We start from the raw sequence: 19,402 nt of genomic DNA, 5'->3' as shown, positions 1-19,402 counted from the left end.
TTGGAGTATTTCTGGTCAGTTTTGTTACCCTGCTATAGGAAATATGTCATTTAGCTGGGAAAGGTGCAAAGGAGATTAATGAGGATGTTACTAAGATTCAAAGGCCCAATCCGTAGAGAAAGTTAAGACTTTATTTCTTGGACTGCAGGAAATTAAGGGGAACTATGTTTTGACTGACAATAGTAACCAGTTGCCTACTGATGTTATAGGCCACTGCTTTAATAGATATTAAGATCCAATCACTTGAAACATGCAAATTATTTACTTTAACAATGTTATAATTATTCATCTGTAGTGGCTCCAACTTGCAGCCTGCTGACAGGAGAGAGGCAGAAATGAAAATTAGATATCAATCGCACATGTATATATGAAACAACTGGACTGATAAACCTGCACTCCAGCTGCACCATAGCAATGAAGTATAACCTCTGCCACATATTTATTCTCCTCGCAGTGTTTCATGGTGAATCACCACATCTCTGTGCAGGAAACTGTCAGCGACAGTTAATGGTTTAGGTTTATTATTCTCACATGCACAGGTATAGATTCTGAACATGTCCAAGGTGCAGTGAAATAGTTTTGCATACTATTCAATTTTGTTTTGTTTTACATGCTACCCAATCAGTTCAGATAAAACTGCACATAAATACAATCACGTCAAATACAAGTACATTAGGTAGAACAAAGGGGAAGATAGAAAGTGCAGAATATAGTTCTGGGCATTGTAAAAAATATCATTATAACATTTAGAAATGGTGCAACATTTACAGGTGGAATTGAGATATAGAAGAATAGAGCAATTGTATCAGGTGATAGTAGATTCAAGGGGACATTGTTCCCAATGTTGGGGGAGTCCAGAACAAGGGGCCACAGTGTAAGAATAAGGGGTAGGCCATTTAGAACGGAGATGAGGAAGAACTTTTTCAGTCAGAGAGTGGTGAAGGTGTGGAATTCTCTGCCTCAGAAGGCAGTGGAGGCCAGTTCGTTGGATGCTTTCAAGAGAGAGCTGGATAGAGCTCTTAAGGATAGCGGAGTGAGGGGGTATGGGGAGAAGGCAGGAACGGGGTACTGATTGAGAGTGATCAGCCATGATCGCATTGAATGGCGGTGCTGGCTTGAAGGGCTGAATGGCCTACTCCTGCACCTATTGTCTATTGTCTATTGTCTATTTGTAGCCCTTAAATTCATTATTTTTCCATCGAATTGTTTAATATTTAAAGATGGTAAAAAGTATGTAAATAGATTTCTGGGTGTTGTGCAATATAAAACATGAGTGATTAAATTAGAACTGTAATTTAGAACATAGAAAAGTACAGCACAGGAACAATCCAATTGACTCACAATGTCCATGCTTACCTTGATGCTAAAATAAATTAATCCCATCTGCCTGCATATGATCCACATCCCTCCAGTCCTTGCATATCCATGTCCCTATCTAAAAGCCTCTTAAATGCCACTATTACATCTGACTGGCAGTGCATTCCAAGCATCCACTACCCTCTGTGTAAAACACTTAACCCACACATTTCTCCTATGATCTTAAAGCCATACATTCTCGTTTTTGAAATTTCCACCCTGTGAAAAAGGATCTGATCGTCTACACTATTTATGCCTCAACATTTTATTTGCTGTTAGGTCTGGTAAGTGGTAGGGAAATCAGACTTAAATTGATAGGCCTTTGAGGGGAAAAAATGTATGTTTTTCAAGGCAAGAGAAGTTGTTCAGTAATAATATTATATTTTATTGTTATATCTTGCTTAAAACATCAGTTACATATTATTTGGCAAAATATAACCCTCTCAATGTGGCAGCAAGAAAAATGCTTTGGGAGTTGTGGTTCTCATTATTGATTCTGAATTGAAGCATTTTTGCACGACACTACAGGATGTTCTCTGGAGAAGCAGGGTATCAATGACAAAAAACCTCCAGACTTCCACATTTTATTCTCAAGGGCTAATGTCTGACAAGGCATAAAATGCATATTCTGGGCCATGGACCACAGAAAGGTGTCAGTATAAGATTACGTCCAGTACTTGGTAAATTATTATCATGGCTATGAACAATCTCATGAAATCTAGAAGGCAGAGGAATATTAGAATGTGGAAAGAGCTAATCAGAATTGCCAATTGAGACATATTTCACAAAAGTTCTGCTATATTTCTCAGTGCCCATTTGTGACAATCTTAACACACCCCAAGATCACAAGATTTTCCAGTGCCACATATGTGGATTTTGCTGTAATAATTTCAATCCATCCCCAAGAGCCTCCAGCATCCATTAAACAGAATGAAAATTGCCCTTCACTCTTGTGGCTCAGAATCAGATCTGTGCAGTCAAAATAATGTCACAGATGTTGCCTGGCCCGCTGAGTTCTTCTAGTTGTTATGTTTTGCTCCTGGTTCCAGTACCTGCAGTTTCTTGTATCTCCATTCCAATGTTGCACTGTCAAGTGTCTTCAGGGCATGCTGACTCTGAAGAGGTTCCCCTACTCTCCAGAATCCAGAAATTGGAGGTACAAAGGGACTTGGGAGTGCTAGTGCAGGATTCCCAAAATGTAAATTTGCAAGCCAAATCGGTGGTACGGAAGACAAACGCAATGCTAGCATTTATTTCAAGAGGGCTACAATACAAACCAGGGATGTAATGCTGAGGCTCTATAAGGCGCTGGTCAGGCCGCATTTGAAGTATTGTGAGCAATTTTGGGCACAATATCTGGCTCAAGGATGTACTGGCTCTGGAGAGAGTGCAGAGCAGGTTTACAAGAATGATCCCAGGAATGAGTGGGGTAACATATGATGAGCATTTGATGGCACTGGGTTTGTACTCGCTGGAGTTTAGAAGGATGAGGGGGGACCTCATTCAAACTTACCGAATAGTGAAAGGCTTGGATAGAGTGGATGTGGAGAGAATGTTTCAACTAGTCGAGAGTCTAGGAATGAGGTAATTGCCTCAGAATTGAATGACATTCCTTTAAGAAGGAGATGAGGAGGATTTTTTTTCGTCAGAGAGTGGTGAATCTGTGGAATTCTTTGCCACAGAAGGCTGTGTAGACCAAATCATTGGATATTTTTAAGGCAGAGATAGATAGATTCTTGATTTGTGTGGGTGTCAGGGGTTATGGGGAGAAGGCAGGAGACTGTGGTTAGGAGAGAGGAAGATAGATCAGCCATGACTGAATGATGGAGTAGACTTGATGGGCCAAATGGCCTGATCCTGCTTTATCACAACCGTGGCTAACGAGGGAAATCAAGGATAGTGTTAAATCAAAGGAAGAGGCACATAAATTGGCCAGAGGAAGCAGCAAACCAGAGGACTGGGAGAAATTTAGAACTCAACAGAGGAAGACAAAGGAGTTAATTAAGAGGGGGGGGAAAGAGCACGAAAGAAAGCTTGCAGGAAAATAAAGACTGACTGTAAAAGCTTCTTTAGATATGTAAAAAGGAAACAATTGGTGGACAAATGTAGGTCCCTTACAGTCAGAGACAGGTGAATTTATAATGGGAAACAAGGAAATGGCAGGGAAATGGAAGGGATACACATTAGTCAGGAAATGGTGTTAGGTAAACTGTTGGGACTGAAGGCAGATAAATCCCCAGGGCCTGATGGTCTGCATCCCAAAGTACTCAAGGAGGTGGTCCTAGAAATCGTGGATGCATTGGTGATAATTTTCCAATGGTCTCTCAACTCTGGATCAGTTTCTGTGGACTGGAGGGTAGCCAATATAACTCCACTTTTTAAGAAACTGAGGGAGAGAGAAAACAGGGAATTATCGACCTGTTCGTTTTACATCGGTAGTGGGGAAGATACTGGAGTCGATTATTAAAGATGTAATAGCAGCGCATTTGGAAAACAGTGACAAGATCAGTCAAAGTCAGCATGGATTTATGAAGGGGAAATCATGCTTGACTAATCTTCTGGAATTTTTTGAGGATGTAACAAGTAGAATGGATAAGGGAGAGCCAGTGGATGTGGTGTATCTGGACTTCCAAAAGGCTTTGACAAGGTCCCACACAGGAGATTAGTGTACAACATTAGAGCACATGGTAATGGGGATAGGGTATTGACATGGATAGAAAACTGGTTGGCAGACAGGAAACAAAGAGTAAGAATTAACAGGTCCTTTTCAGAATGGCAGGCAGTGACTAGTGGAGTGCCGCAAGGCTCGGTGCTGGGACCCAAGTTATTTACAATATATATTAACGATTCAGACGAGGGAATTAAATGTGACATCTCCAAGTTTGCGGATGACACAAAGCAGGGTGGCAGTGTGAGCCGCACTGGATGCTATGAGGCTGCAGGGTGGCTTGGATAGGTTGGGTGAATGGGCAGATGCATGGCAGATGCAGTATAATGTGGATAAATGTGAGGTTATCCACTTTGGTGGCAAGAACAGGAAGGCAGATTATCATCTGAATGGTGTCAGATTTGGAAAAGAGGAGGTGCATCGAGACCTGTGTGTGCTTGTACATCAGTCACTGAAAGTGAGCATGCAGGTACAGCAGGCAGTGAAGAAAGCTAATGGCATCTTGGCCTTCATTGCAAGAAGATTTGAGTTTAGGAGCAAGGACATCTGGGGTATTGTATGCAATTTTGGTTTCCTAATTTGAGGAAGGACATTATCGCTATTGAGGGAGTTCAGCGTAAGTTCACCAGGTTAATTCCCAGGATGGCGGGATTGACATATGATGAAAGAATGTGTCGACTGGGCTTGTATTCACTGGAATTTTGAAGCATGAGAGGAGATCTTATAGAAACATTAAAAATTCTTAAAGGATTGGACAGGCTAGATGCAGGAAAAATGTTTCCGATGTTGGGGGAGTTCAGAACCAGGGGTCACAGTTTAAGAATAAGGAGTAGGCCATTTAAGACGGAGATGAGGAAAAACATTTTCACCCAGAGAGTTGTGAATCTGTGAAATTCTCTGCCACAGAAAGCAGTGGAGGCCAATTCACTGGATGTTTTCAAGAGGGAGTTAGATTTAGCTCTTAGGGCTAAAGGAATCAAGGGATATGGAGAAAATGCTGGAACGGGGTACTGATTTTAGATGATCAGCCATGATCATATTGAATGGCGGTGCTGGCTCGAAGGGCCGAATGGCCTACTCCTGTACCTATTTTTCTATGTTTCTATGTTTCTCTCCCAACCCCATTCTCCTGTCTTCTCCCCATAACATCTGTACAAATCAAGAATCTATCTATCTCTGCCTTAAAAATATCCATTGACGGTCTCCACAGCCTTCTGTGGCAAAGAATTCCACAGATTCAGACCTCTCTGTGATGGGAGTTCTGTGGGACCCTCTCCCAATGCACACTCTATTTATTGTTCCTCCCAACACTTTCCCCTCAACGTCCAGTGTCATAGAGTCATAGAGTCATAGAGTGATGCAACGTGGAAACAGATCCTTCGGCCCAACGTGCCCACACCGGCCAACATGCCCCAGCAACACTAGTCCCACCTGCCTGCGCTTGGTCTATATCCCTCCAAACTTGTCCTATCCATGTACCTATCTGACTGTTTCTTAAATGTTGGGATAGTCCCAGCCTCAGCTACCTCCTCTGGCAGCTTGTTCCATACACCAACCACCCTTTGAGTGAAAAAGTTACCCCTCAGATTCCTATTAAATCTTTTCCCCTTCACCTTGAACCTATGTCCTCTGCTGCTCGATTCCCCTGCTCTGGGCAAGAGATTCTGTGTATCTACCCGATCTATTCCTTTCATTATTTTATACACTCTTATAGGGCAGTGCTCTACCCTCTCTCCTTGCACCCTCTGGCCCTTTCTCTTCAGAAGCTGCCTGGCCCATTCAGTTCTTCCAGCACTGTGTTTTGTGCTCTAGATTCCAGCATCTGCAATCTTTTGTGTCTTTAAAATGTCAGTAACATCCTGAAGTGGAGATCTGCTTGCTGCCAGGGCCGTCTTAACGCATGGGCCTGATGGGCACTTGCCCGGGGCCCCACGAGCATAGGGGCCCCATGCTGATCTGTGTATGTTAAGTGACTTGCAATAAATAAATACTACTTTTAAAATGTAGGTTCAATAAGTGCTTTTTTCGCAACATTTTCGGTCCCTAAGTGCTTCTCACAGCGATCTGTAAGTGCTTTTCGCAACAATGTAGCACCCTAAGTCCATCGCTAAGTGCTTTTCGGTAAGTGCTTTTCGCCGGCACGACGGGGGGGGGGGGGGGCTGGTAGGGAAAGGAGGGTGGGGGAGAGTAACGGTAGGGGCCCCAGTACACTGCTTTGCCCGGGGGCCCATAATGCTGTAAAAACGGCCCTGCTTGCTGCAGGGCCCCTTCAAAAGACTTCAGTAATTATCAGTGTGATGTGGCAACTTCTATGAGTCTCCTCGTCTGGACTACCAAATGGAAACTTATCGGATAAAAGCAATGATGTGAACTATGATGTTCACCCTGCAACCCTCCTCACTCCATCTCCAGCGAGGACCAAAGGAGAACATATAAACATTGGTTAACAAAAGTGGGACATAGTCCCAGTGTTATGTGTTTCCATTTGAGTGCGCCGGCAACTGTGTGTTCAACACAACAAAGATCAGTTCAATTGACATTGATACTGTTATTTTGAAAAAACTAAATAATCAGCTCAGATCGGATCAGATTACTTTATTGTCTTATATTTCAATAATGAAATTCTTAGTTTGCGTGAGACTTATAGAGTAACCAATAAATATTGGTATTGATGTTGCTTTATTATTGTTTCATAGACTGAAATATTGTGCAAACATTTGTTTTGCATGTTACCCATGTAAATCACACTGCGCACGAGTACAATCAAACCGTACATGAGTACAATAGGTAATGCAAAAATGAAAAGAAACAGAATGCAGAATATAGTGTTACAGCTGCTACAAAGGTACAGAGTTAGATTTCAACGATTGGGAATACATCCTCAGTTCATGAGAGGTCCATTCAATAGTCTAATAATGTGGGAAGAAGCTGGCCTCACGCTTTTGTATCTTCTGCCAGAAAAGTGAGGGGAGAAGATGGAATGAACAGGGTATGAGTGCTGCTTGATTATGTTAGCTGCTATCCCATGACTGCGTGAAGTGAAGTGTAGGAATCAATGGGGAGGTGGGAGAGAGTTTTGGGGGGGTGCGGTTGGTTTTTCATGATGGCTACATCTACAACGTTCTGCAGTTTCTTGCAGACTTGGACAGGGCAGTTGGCAAAGCAAGCTGTGGCGCATCTTGAATAGGATGCTTTCTACGATGCATCTGTGGAAACAGAATAAAAGTCATTGAAGACAAGCCAAATTTCCTGAGTCTTCTAAGGAAGTGGAGACGTTGATATATTTTCTTGCCATAGCATGAATGTGGTTGGAACAAGACAAATTGTTTGTAACATTTACATCTAGGAACCTAAACCTCTTGACCATATCCACTTCATCGACATTGATGCAGACAGTGGCATGCACACCACATTGCTCCCTGAAGACAGTGATCAGCTCCTTCGTTTTGTCTTGATGTCAATAGACAATAAGTGCAGGAGTAGTCCATTCGGCCCTTTGAGCCAGCACCACCATTCTCTGTGATCATGGCTGATCATCCACAATCAGTTCCCCGTTCCTGCCTTCTCCCCATATCCCTTCACTCCGCTATCTTTAAGAGCTCTATCTAACTTATGTCATGTCACTAAGCTCTCATATCACTAAGCTCTCTATTTCCTTCCTCTACTCTATCTCGGCATTTTTTTAGATCTGGCCCACTATGGTGGTGACATCTGCAAACTTATAAATAGAGTTAGAGCAGAATTTGGCTGCAGAGTAGAGAGTCAAGAGAGTCAAGAGTCAAGACAGTGTTATTGTCATACATCCCAGATAGAACAATTAAATTCTTACTTGCAGCAGCACAGAGGCAGAGTACAACAATAAGTGCAATGATTAATGCAGAACAGCAGAATGGTGGAAAGAAAGTAGTGCAACCAAAAGTAGTACAAACAAAAATATCACTGTGTATAACGTAATAATACGTAAAACGTATAAAGATAACATGTTCCCAATGTTGGGGGAGTCCAGAACCAGGGGCCACAGTTTAAGAATAAGGGGGAGGCCATTTAGAACGGAGATGAGGAAAAACCTTTTCAGTCAGAGAGTTGTAAATCTGTGGAATTCTCTGCCTCAGAAGGCAGTGGAGGCTAATTATCTGGATGCTTTCAAGAGAGAGCTCAATAGAGCTCTTAATGATAGCGGAGTCAGGGGGTATGGGGAGAAGGCAGGAATGGGGTACTGATTGTGAATGATCAGCCATGATCATATTGAATGGTGGTGCTGGCTCAAAGGGCCGAATGGCCTACTCTTGCACCTATTGTCTATTGTCTATTGTCTAATTAAATGAGATAAAGAATCAAGAAAATCAAGATAGTCTTCAGACTGAAGAATTTTCAGGCACGAAATGTCATCTGTCCTCTTCGCTCCTGTGCCACTTCCCTCCGCTGATTTCCTCCAGCTGTTTGTTTTTGGTGTGAAAATGGTAATTTATTCAGGAGTATTAAAGCAGTGGGGTGGAAGTTATTCTTACGTCTGTATGTCCGGGCTTTCAAGCTGCTGTGTCTTCTCCCAGAAAGTAGAGGAGAAAAAAGAATGGCCAGTGTGGTTGGCATCATTGATGATACTTCCAACCTTCCTGATTCAAAGCATCATGAAAATGAACTGGATGGAAGGGCTTTGTGTAAGAGGGAACTGCAGATGCTGGTTTAAACCGAAGATAGACACAAAATGTTGGAGTAACTCAGTGGGACAGGCAGCATCTCTGGAGAGAAGGAATGGGTGACGTTTTGGGTTGAGATCCTTCTTCAGTCTGGGAGGGGGTGTCATATTCAGAACAAGGTGTTCTCATTTCCCAGACGACACTGTAAAGGATCATTACATGGGGAATAATATCATTTCTGCCTGACCCGCTGAATTACTCCAGCACTTGGTGTCATTTTTTGTGAACCAGCGTCTGCTGTTCCTTGTTTCCATATCATTTCCTTGTCCATTCCACATTATGTCACCACGCAACACGCAAAGGGAAATATAAGGCAAATCTAGTGCCATTTCTGACTGTATGCTGACACGTATTTGTGATCAAACTTCATTAGTGACATGATTGAACCTAGAACTTCCACTCAGAAATAGCTATTTGGATAGCAGTAACAGGATCGTTCCGAGTCAGCATGGATTTACGAAGGGGAAATCATGCTTGACTAATCTGGAATTTTTTGAGGATGTAACTAGGAAAATTGACAGGGGAGAGCCGGTGAATGTAGTGTACCTCGACTTTCAGAAAGCCTTCGACAAGGTCCCACATAGGAGATTGGTGGGCAAAATTAGAGCACATGGTATTGGGGGTAGGGTACTGACATGGATAGAAAATTGGTTGACAGACAGAAAGCAAAGAGTGGGGATAAATGGGTCCCTTTCAGAATGGCAGGCAGAGACTGGTGGGGTACCGCAAGGCTCGGTGCTGGGACCGCAGCTATTTACAATATACATTAATGACTTGGATGAAGGGATTAAAAGTACCATTACCAAATTTGCAGATGATACAAAGCTGGGTGGTAGTGTGAACTGTGAGGAAGATGCTATGAGGTTGCAGGGTGACTTGGACAGGTTGTGTGAGTGGGTGGATGCATGGCCGATGCAGTTTAATGTGGATAAGTGTGAGGTTATCCACTTTGGTGGTAGGAATAGGAAGGCAGATTATTATCTGAATGGTGTCAAGTTAGGAAAAGGGGACGTACAACGAGATCTGGGTGTCCTAGTGCATCAGTCACTGAAAGGAAGCATACAGGTACAGCAGGCAGTAAAGAAAGCCAATGGAATGGTGGCCTTCATAACAAGAGGAGTTGAGTATTGGAGCAAAGAGGTCCTTCTGCAGTTGTACAGGGCCCTAGTGAGACTGCACCTGGAGTACTGTGTGCAGTTTTGGTCTCCAAATTTGAGGAAGGATATTCTTGCTATTGAGGGCGTGCAGCATAGGTTTACTAGGTTAATTCCCGGAATGGCGGGACAGTCATATGTTGAAAGACTGGAGCGACTAGGCTTGTATACACTGGAATTTAGAAGGATGAGAGGGGATCTTATCAAAACATATAAGATTATTAAGGGGTTGGACACGTTAGAGGCAGGAAACATGTTCCCAATGTTGGGGGATCCAGAACCAGGGGCCACAGTTTAAGAATAAGGGGTAGGCCATTTTGAACGGAGATGAGGAAAAACTTTTTCAGTCAGAGAGTTGTAAATCTGTGGAATTCTCTGCCTCAGAGGGCAGTGGAGGCCAATTCTCGGAATGCATTCAAGAGAGAGCTAGATAGAGCTCTTAAGGATAGCGGAATCACGGGGTATGGGGAGAAGGCAGGAACGGGGTACTGATTGAGAATGATCAGCCATAATCACATTGAATGGTGGTGCTGGCTCGAAGGGCCGAATGACCTCCTCCTGCACCTATTGTCTATTGTCTATTTCTCTATCATATGCCTAATGCTGAAAGAAACGCAAATTTCTGGGCGGAGACATTTGTTTGTTCTGAGAGTGTAAAGCGTGTAACCAGCAAAATACCCTGGGCTCCATTTGTTTTATTTGTGAACTTGCCCCCTCTAGCCATGACCATTATTATTACAGGTCATTCCATTTCTTACAATTAAATTTATTTAAACTCATATTTTCAATACTTTCTGTGCTCTTTTGCAATGTATAAATTGCAATGACTATTTTAGGAGTTATTTTCTGAGCCAAATTGTAAGAATTGGAACATTATATGAAACCCTCTATTTAACACTTACCAGATCGTCTTCGAGCCATTTCATTTAATCTCATGAAACTTTGCCATCGATCACCATTGACCAGAAGCTCATAAATACCGTGGCTACAAGAACACCAGAAATAAGGCATTATGTGGGAAGTGACTCACTTGCAGCCTTGCCAAAACTGTTCTACTGTATCTACTGTAAAATGATAGAAAAATTGAAAATACTTCAGATTTATACCCAAATTGACCTTCAATCTGAGAATGGTTTCTATTATGCATAATAAAATTGTTCCGTTTTTTTATCCATTATCCACCAGATACTGAAATCTAATTTTCAACCTGCACTGAATACAAAATCTATAAACATCATTTTGTTGTGGCTTTTATGATTCTGGAAATTGAGACAACGCGAGCTCATTAAAAATCAGATTTATGAAAATTGTTGAAGGTCGATTGTGGACCTGCCTGATCTTCTGTTCCACTGCAGGTTTTACCCAGTGGCTGAGCAGTGATGAGCTGAAGAGGGAGTTCATGTCCACTGGCCCACAGCTTTAAGCCATGGAGAACCCATTCTTTTGCATGAGTTTGCTGACTCTATGGAAAAGATAAGTGCATGAATTATTTATCTTTACTTTTAATGTTAACATATTTAATGATTTTAATTATTTGTTTTGCTTAATGGGTTTCGAGTAAACCTTTGACATTTCAACTTTTTCTATTTCATGCCTATAAAAATCCTTTTTGCATTTGAAAGTCTGTGGCAGCAGTAAGCCGTCAAATGGCCCCAGGACATTCCAGGGGCAGGGTCTCTGCGGTTATTACCCAAAGCCAGGAGTCCCTTCCACTGCCAAAACAGCTTATTCAACCCCCAGCTCATTCAACCCTTTTCTGCGAGACAAATACCTCAGATGCCCACGGATGCTGAGCCATACATCAGGCCTGATCCGACATGATCCAACATGGTCAGGTTTTTGGATGTCTGAGCAAAATACAAACTACTGGGGGAACTCAAATGGTCCAGCAGCATCTCATCTCATCTCATCTCGCTGCTATTTTTAGGTAGAAGGTATAGGAGGCTGAAATCTGTGGCCTCCAGGTTCAAGAACAGTTTCTTCCCATCAACCACACTGCGCAACTGCAACCACAATTAACCACAACTCTCTCTCAGCAATTGTGTACACAGAACAGTACAGCACAGGAATGGGCACTTCGGCCAATAATGTTTGTGCCAAACACGGTGCCAAGTTATACTGAACTCATCTGCCTTGTACATGAGCCATGTCCTTCTATTCCCTGCATTTCCATGAGCCAATTTAAAAGCCTCTTAAAAGCCATTATTGTATCAGCCTCCACCATTACCCATGGCTATGCATTCCGGGCCGCCATTACTTTCTGTGTACAAAAACCTTTGTCCTGCACATCCCCATTAAACTTTCTCCCTCTCACCTTAAAGCTATGCTCTCTAGTACTGTGTGCGAGAGGGCATGTTATTACTATATCCTACTGTGGACATTTTATTGGCTGCACTAATACTTTGGGTTTGCGCCATTGTGGTCTTGGTACTAGTATTACTGATTAATAATATATTGTATTATTGATGATTCTACATTTGTGTTATTGCATTAATGAGCATGTAAAGCTGCAGCAAATAAGAATGTTATTGTTCTGCTTCTGGTGCAAATGACAATTAAACGCTGTTGACTTTTGACTTCACTCTGGCATCTGTGGAAGGATATGGACAGACAACCTTTTGGGTCAGGTTCTTTAATCAGTCTGAAGAAGGGTTCCGTACCCAATGCACCACCTATTCATTCCCTTCTGCAGATTCTGCTTGACCCGTTGAGTTCATCCAGCATAGACACAAAATGCTGGAGGAACTCAGCGGGCCAGGCTGCATCTCTGGATAGAAGGAATGGGTCTGAAGGAATGGGTCAGATTGAAGAAGGGTCTCGACCCGAAACGTCATCCATTCTTTCTATCCAGAGATGCTGTCTGTCCCGCTGACTTACATCTGCATTTTATGTCTATATCAGCATCTGCAGTTCCTTCCTAGAGTTCATCCAGCAGTTTGTTTTATTGACTGCAGTTTCTTATGTCTCCTGTTTTTAGATATCCTTCTTGATGACTACTGATTTTATGCCAACTCCAACTTGATGCAGAGTTGTAGATGTAGCCCAGTCCATAACACAGACCAGACTCCACACCATAGACTTCATCTACACCTCACACTGCCTTGGAAAAGCAGCCAACATTATCAAAGACTTGTAACACCCGGGCATTACCTCTTCCCCCTACTTTTGTCAGACAAAAAGGTACAGAAGCTTGAAAACATGCACCACCAGACTCAGAAACAGCTCTGTTATCAGGCTCCTCAATAGTCCTTCCATAAGCTAGGGTACTGTCTGATTCACCTCTACCCCATTGGAACTGATGCGCTAAAAAGCGAAAAACTATATTCTGCACTCTGTACCTTCCCCTTTGTTTAGTTTAGTTTAGAGATACAGCGAGGAAACAGGCCCTTCGGCCCAGTGAGTCCACACTGGCCAGTGATCCCCGCACATTAACACTACTCTACACACACTGGGGACAATTTACAGTGAAACCAAGCCAATTACCCGACAAACCTATAAGTCGTTGGAGTATGGGAGGAAACCGAAGATCTCGGAGAAACTCATGCAGGTCAGAGGGAGAATGTACAAACTCCATACAGACAGCACCTGTATTCAGGATCGAACCCGGGTCTCCGGCGCTGCAAGTGCTGTAAGGCAGCAACTCTACCACTGTGCCACCGTGCCACACTTTGCTCTACTTATTGTACTTAAGTTTTACTTGATTGTATTTATGTACGGTATATCTGATCTGCTTGGACAGCATGCAAAACAAAGCTTTTCACTGTACCTCGGTACATGTGACAATAATGAACTTAAAACGAAACCTGGGGCAAGTTTAGCTTGGCATGACTTCAACCATGTTGGAACATCTTAATAAACCTGCTGTGAAAGGATATAAAGAAAGTGATTCAAAAAGGTATTGTAAAAACATTGTGAATGTTGATTTTGACTTCTTTTTAGCAAATCACTGAGTTGCTGTGATCCCATCCATTCAGTGATATTACTTGAACAGAAGGGCAGTGGCTTCAAAGACTGCCATCTGGTGGAAGTGCCGAAGTTTCATGTTCCTGAGTGTCTCAAGAAAGACACCAGCAAAATATATGTAGGAAGGAACTGCAGATGTAGGTTTATACCAAAGATAGACACAAAATGCTGGAGTAACTCAGTGGTTCAGGAACTCGCTCCAATCAACCCTCTGAGGAAGGGTTCCGATCCACTATTCTTTTTCTCCAATAATGCTGCCAAACCCGCTGAGTTACTCTAGCATTTTGTGTCTATCAACAGCAAAATATAGCTGCTTCAGTTTCAGTTCAGTTTCAGTTTAAAGTATTGGGAAATGCTTTAAAAGTGCCGATGACAATTATATAGATTTTATGCTTCAATTTTTTAAATTATGTAAATATTAAGCTATGATGAGAAAATCTTTCAATTCTTGTATTCTCCCTTCCCTTAAGTTACAAAAAAGACACAAAGTGTTGAAGTAACTCAGTGGGTCAGGCACTGACATGGATAAGTGATATTTATCCATGTCACTAAACATGGATAACATGGAGGACATGGATAAGTGTCCTGGAGGACATGGATAAGTGATATTTCGGGTCGGGACACATCTTCAGACTTTAGTTGTCAAAATTGTAAATTTGAATAAACTAGAAAACCTCAGAAAAATTGAATAAAATAGAAAACCTCAGGAAAATCGAAAGCAACTCCTTATGAGTGAAAAGTTTGAAAAGGCTCACAAGTGGTGCTTTCGTCTCCCAAATCAGAACTCCTGAAATCTCACACTCAGGTCTCAACAGTAAAACGTATTACCGAAGAATGCAGTCAAATCTGCTTGCTCTGGGTGAAATATCTACATTGGCATGTGAGTTAAAATATTATCTGGCCCCACGTTAAATAGTAACAGTGGGCATTCTCCTGGTGTCCTGGCCAATGTTTACCTGTCAGTCAATGCAATTAAACAAAATTAGCACATTGTTGTTTGTCAGTCTTTCTGTGTGCAAATAAGCTGCTTTATTTCCTACATTGCCATAGTGACTGCACTTCAAAAGGACTTCATTAGTTGTGGAATGTGATTTGCTGAGTCCTAAAGTCATAAAGCTTCTTTATAAATGGAAAGCTTTGAAAAAAAATCATTTAGCAGGTTTAACATAGGAAAATGTACCACGGTGACCCAAAGAGGCGTACATGGATGACAAAACATTTGCTCAGAAAGGTGGATTTGTTTAGGAATGTAATCAACAGGAGAAGCAGGGAGTTATTGAAGTGCAAGCCAAGCAAGTAAAATTGGAGCCAAAATACTGAAATAGAACACAGTTAGAGCTTACAGGAACAGAGGATTCGGGTGGTACATTGCAGGTTGGAATTAGTTGAAGGAATAGGAGCGGTGAGACCTTGAAGAAATTTAAAATAACAATGTGCTTTTTTTAAAAAAAAGAGGCAGTGGGAGCCAGAATCACCATCAGTTAGTGAATTAAATGCAAGTTTAACTGAATGATGTTTTTTAGCAAGACATACCGAACTCAACTGGAAAATGGCTTTGTGATTAAATCAAATCATAAATTTCCATGTACCTACCACATTTTCATTCTGTTTTTCAAGATTCTCGGGCAATTTTCTGCTAAATACCTGGGTTTCGATAAAGTGACTACTGCTCACTTCAACTCAATTCTTCAGGTGGAAATTGAAAAGCAGTTGCTATCCAACATCTTATTGAGAGAATTCTGACATGAATTCTAATCTCTTTAGAAGGATAAGAACAGGCTGGTGCTAGTGTTTGTTAGAAGAATGATTATTGTCCATGTTTCAAAATTTATTGCTAGGTGAATGTTGGCAGGGTCAAGGTTCCTTATTTCAATAACTGCACAATGGTCTCGGTCCTCTGAATGCTCCAATCTCATATTGCAGTTTATTCACAAAATGCTGGAGTAACTCAGCAGGTCAGGCAGCATCTGGGGAGAGAAGGAATGGGTGACGTTTCGGGTCGAGACTTCAGAAGGGTCTGAAGATGGGTCTCAACCCAAAACATCACCCATTCCTTCTCTCCCGAGATGCTGCCTGACCTGCTGAGTTACTCCAGCATTTTGTGAATAAATCGATTTGTACCAGCATCTGCAATTATTTTCTTATATCATATTGCAGTTTGATTAGCTGCTGTAAATTTGATTTTAGGAGCAAGGAGGTCCTACTGCACCTGGAGTATTGTGTGCAATTTTGGTCTCCTAATTTGAGGAAGGACATTCTTGTTATTGAGGGAGTGCAGCGTGGGTTCACCAGGTTAATTCCCAGGATGGCGGGACTGACGTATGATGAAAGAATGGGTCGACTGGGCTTGTATTCACGGGAATTTAGAAGGATGAGAGAGGATCTTACAGAAACATATACAATTCTTAGAGGATTGGACAGGCTAGATGCAGGAAAAATGTTCCCAATGTTGGGGAGTCCAGAACCAGGGGTCACAGTTTAAGAATAAGGGGGAAGGCCATTTAGGACTGAGATGAGGAAAAACTTTTTCACCCAGGGAGTTGTGAATCTGTGGAATTCTCTGCCACAGAAGGCAGTGGAGACCAATTCACTGGATGTTTTCAAGAGGGAGTTAGATTTAGCTCTTAGGGCTAAATGATTCAAGGGATATGGGGAGAAAGCCGGAATGGGGTACTGATTTTATATGATCAACCATGACCATATTGAATGGCAGTGCTGGCTCAAAGGGCCGAATGACCTACTCCTATGTTTCTAAATGCTGCTGAAACTATAGCACTATCCTATGGGAGCAAAACCCCATGATGTGAAAAGTACCTGTTAAGATTTTAGAGATCTACTCTGTGTTTTCGCCTGATACAATTGGAAAAAGTGACAGACACGTTGGACTAAAATAGCAGTGGTTTGAACAAAGGAAGGAACAGGCCTTTAAGGAGAAATAAACTACTGTTCTTTGAAAGGGAAAATATGGGACTGAGCCTGAACTTTGCGGTTCAAGGCAGTAAAGTCGTAGCTTGTTAATGCAGAGTATGGAAAATAAACCAGGGATGTGGTTAGGAAAGACCAGGCCAAGCATGCCGAGTGAGGTAAAATTTTCCACAGGTATTAGAGATGAACTTGCAAATAAGCGATGCAAGTCAGGGCTTACTGAGAGATTTGGAAGAAAAATCTGTTACTGCAATTGAGCAATTTTGGGTATCATATCTGAGGAAGGGTGTGCTGGCTCTGGAGAGGGTCCAGAGAAGGTTTACAAGAATGATCCCAGGAATGAGTGGGTAAACCTGTGACAAGCGTTTGTCGGCACTGGGCCTGTACTCACTGGAGTTTAGAAGAATGAGGGGTAACCTCATTGAAACATACAGAAAAATGAAAGACTTGGATAGAGTGGATGTGGAGAGGATGTTTCCCCTAGTGGGAGAGTCTAGGACTAGAGGTCATAGCCTTAGAATTAAAGGATGTTCTTTTAGGAAGGAGATGAGAAGAAATTTCTTTAGTCCGAGAGCGGTGAATCTGTGGAATTCTTTGCCACAGAAGGCCTGTAGAGGCCGTCAGTGGATATTTTTAAGGCAGAGATAGATAGATTTTTGATTAGTGCAGGTGTCAGAGGTCCTGGGGAGAAGGCAGGAGAATGGGGTTAGAAGGGAGAGATAGATCAGCCATGTATGATGGAGTAGACTAGATGGGCCAAATGGCCTAATGCTACTATCACTTATGACCTTATGCAATTCTTTCATGGACTTTGCAAGGTGTCTGTCAATGAGGAACAATCTTGCGGGAATATCATCAATTCACAGATCCTATCCTAGGTCAGTCCAAATACAAGATGTGAAAACCCATTGACTTCAATGGGGATTCTAGGCCTGCTGATTAGGAGATTAGCTTTTGGAATTACAGCATGGAAACAGGTCTTTCAGCCCACCCAGACGATCAATCACCCATTCACCCATTTTCGCATCCACTCCCTGCACTAAGGGCAATTTACAGACGCCAATTAACCTACAAACTTGCACGTCTTTGGAATGTGGGACAAAACCAGAGCACCTGGAGGAAATGTGTTGGGAGAACCTGTGAACTCCACACAGTCAGCACCGGGGTCAGTATCGAACCTAGGTCTTTGGAGCAGTGATGCCGCAGCTCTACAAGATTTGCCACTGTGCTGCCCATTATTCAATATTTTCATGTTTCATGTTTCTCTGCAAATCAAAAAATGTAAGAACTATTAACATCAATGACAGGCAAAGCTCTGACCCCAGTGGTTGTCAGGAGCATTTCAGAAGAGCAGGAATCCACAGTTGCCCATTAGTGGCCATGTTCTACCCTCGCCGGCCATCCTCCACACCTGGTGGGCCACTGAGATGGGCCCCTTTGCGTCAGCCCAGGTGTCCTTGTACTGCAGATGGTGACTCCCTACAACAGGGTCTGGCTAGTTAATTTTAGCAATCAAGTCGTTGTTGTCTGGAACACCATTCTTGAAAATGTGGTGGAAGCAGATTGAGTCATAACATTGAAAAGAAAAGTGTCCCTGAAGGACAAAGTATTCAAAGCATCAGCGAATGAGTGTAAATTTGTCCCGATTTAATGCTAGCCAGGAGCACTGCCATTACATCTAGTAATTTGCACACTTCCTGGAATTTAAAACCACTGCTTCCATTACAAATGTGTGCACTAACTTGTGTAATTCTTTCCCTGGGCTGAGAGTGGATTTTCTTTGATGGCATTGATCACATCCTGCTCAAAGATCTGAAATTCTAAATCACCATCAAGTCCACTCACAAACAAAATGTCTGACTTACAAAAGAATTGTAATCTTAAATTATACTATACAAAATTAACACAACAATATTTAATTGATTAGTCTGAAGTTATTTTCTACTGCTTTGCCAAAGGCTAAACCCATTTTTTATTTAAATCGTTTAGCAATTGCTGGAGCAGAGAAATGTTTATGGAAGAATAGATTAACTTTTTGCTTGTCAGCGTTACATTATAATTGGACCATTTAATATATATGTTATTCATATAAATCCAACCCAGTCTTTTTGTGGTCTGTTTCAATCACAATAAGCACAAATTAAATTGTCATCTTTTCTAACAAAAGGACTGGAAATTCTAAAGCTAATCATTAATTATCTATCAAATTGTTATGAAACACTGTATTTCAATGATAATGCTTCCCAAGTCCCCAGCAAAAGTCCACATCAAAACGCCAGATGTAAGAAAGTCTGGAAAAAGGCTCAGTAGGATGCAGTTGAAGGAGAGTGTGGTTTAAACATTTGTTATCATCTTCATTATTTGCCTTGACTTTTTACAATAATCAAGAAGTAAACAGAACAGAAAGTGAAGCCGCCATGCTACAAGAGTTCCTACTCCTTGCAGTGAGGTCTAGAATTTCTGTTCACATGTAGGCAATTGTCAAGACAATTTTTAAGGATCTTTGGGAAGAAAGGGAAAATAATCTTTGGAAGCAAGTATTGAGACGCAAGAATATATCAACATGAGTCCAAATTTCAACAACATTTTTGGTTCAAGTGCAGGAGAACTAGCAAAGATGTTCTCCCAAGTTTGTCTGG

This window comes from Rhinoraja longicauda, chromosome 2, assembly GCF_053455715.1.
Source record: "Rhinoraja longicauda isolate Sanriku21f chromosome 2, sRhiLon1.1, whole genome shotgun sequence".
NCBI classification, from domain to species: domain Eukaryota; kingdom Metazoa; phylum Chordata; class Chondrichthyes; order Rajiformes; family Arhynchobatidae; genus Rhinoraja; species Rhinoraja longicauda.
The sequence above is the reverse complement of the archived record's forward strand: the minus strand, read 5'-3'. Positions refer to the sequence as shown.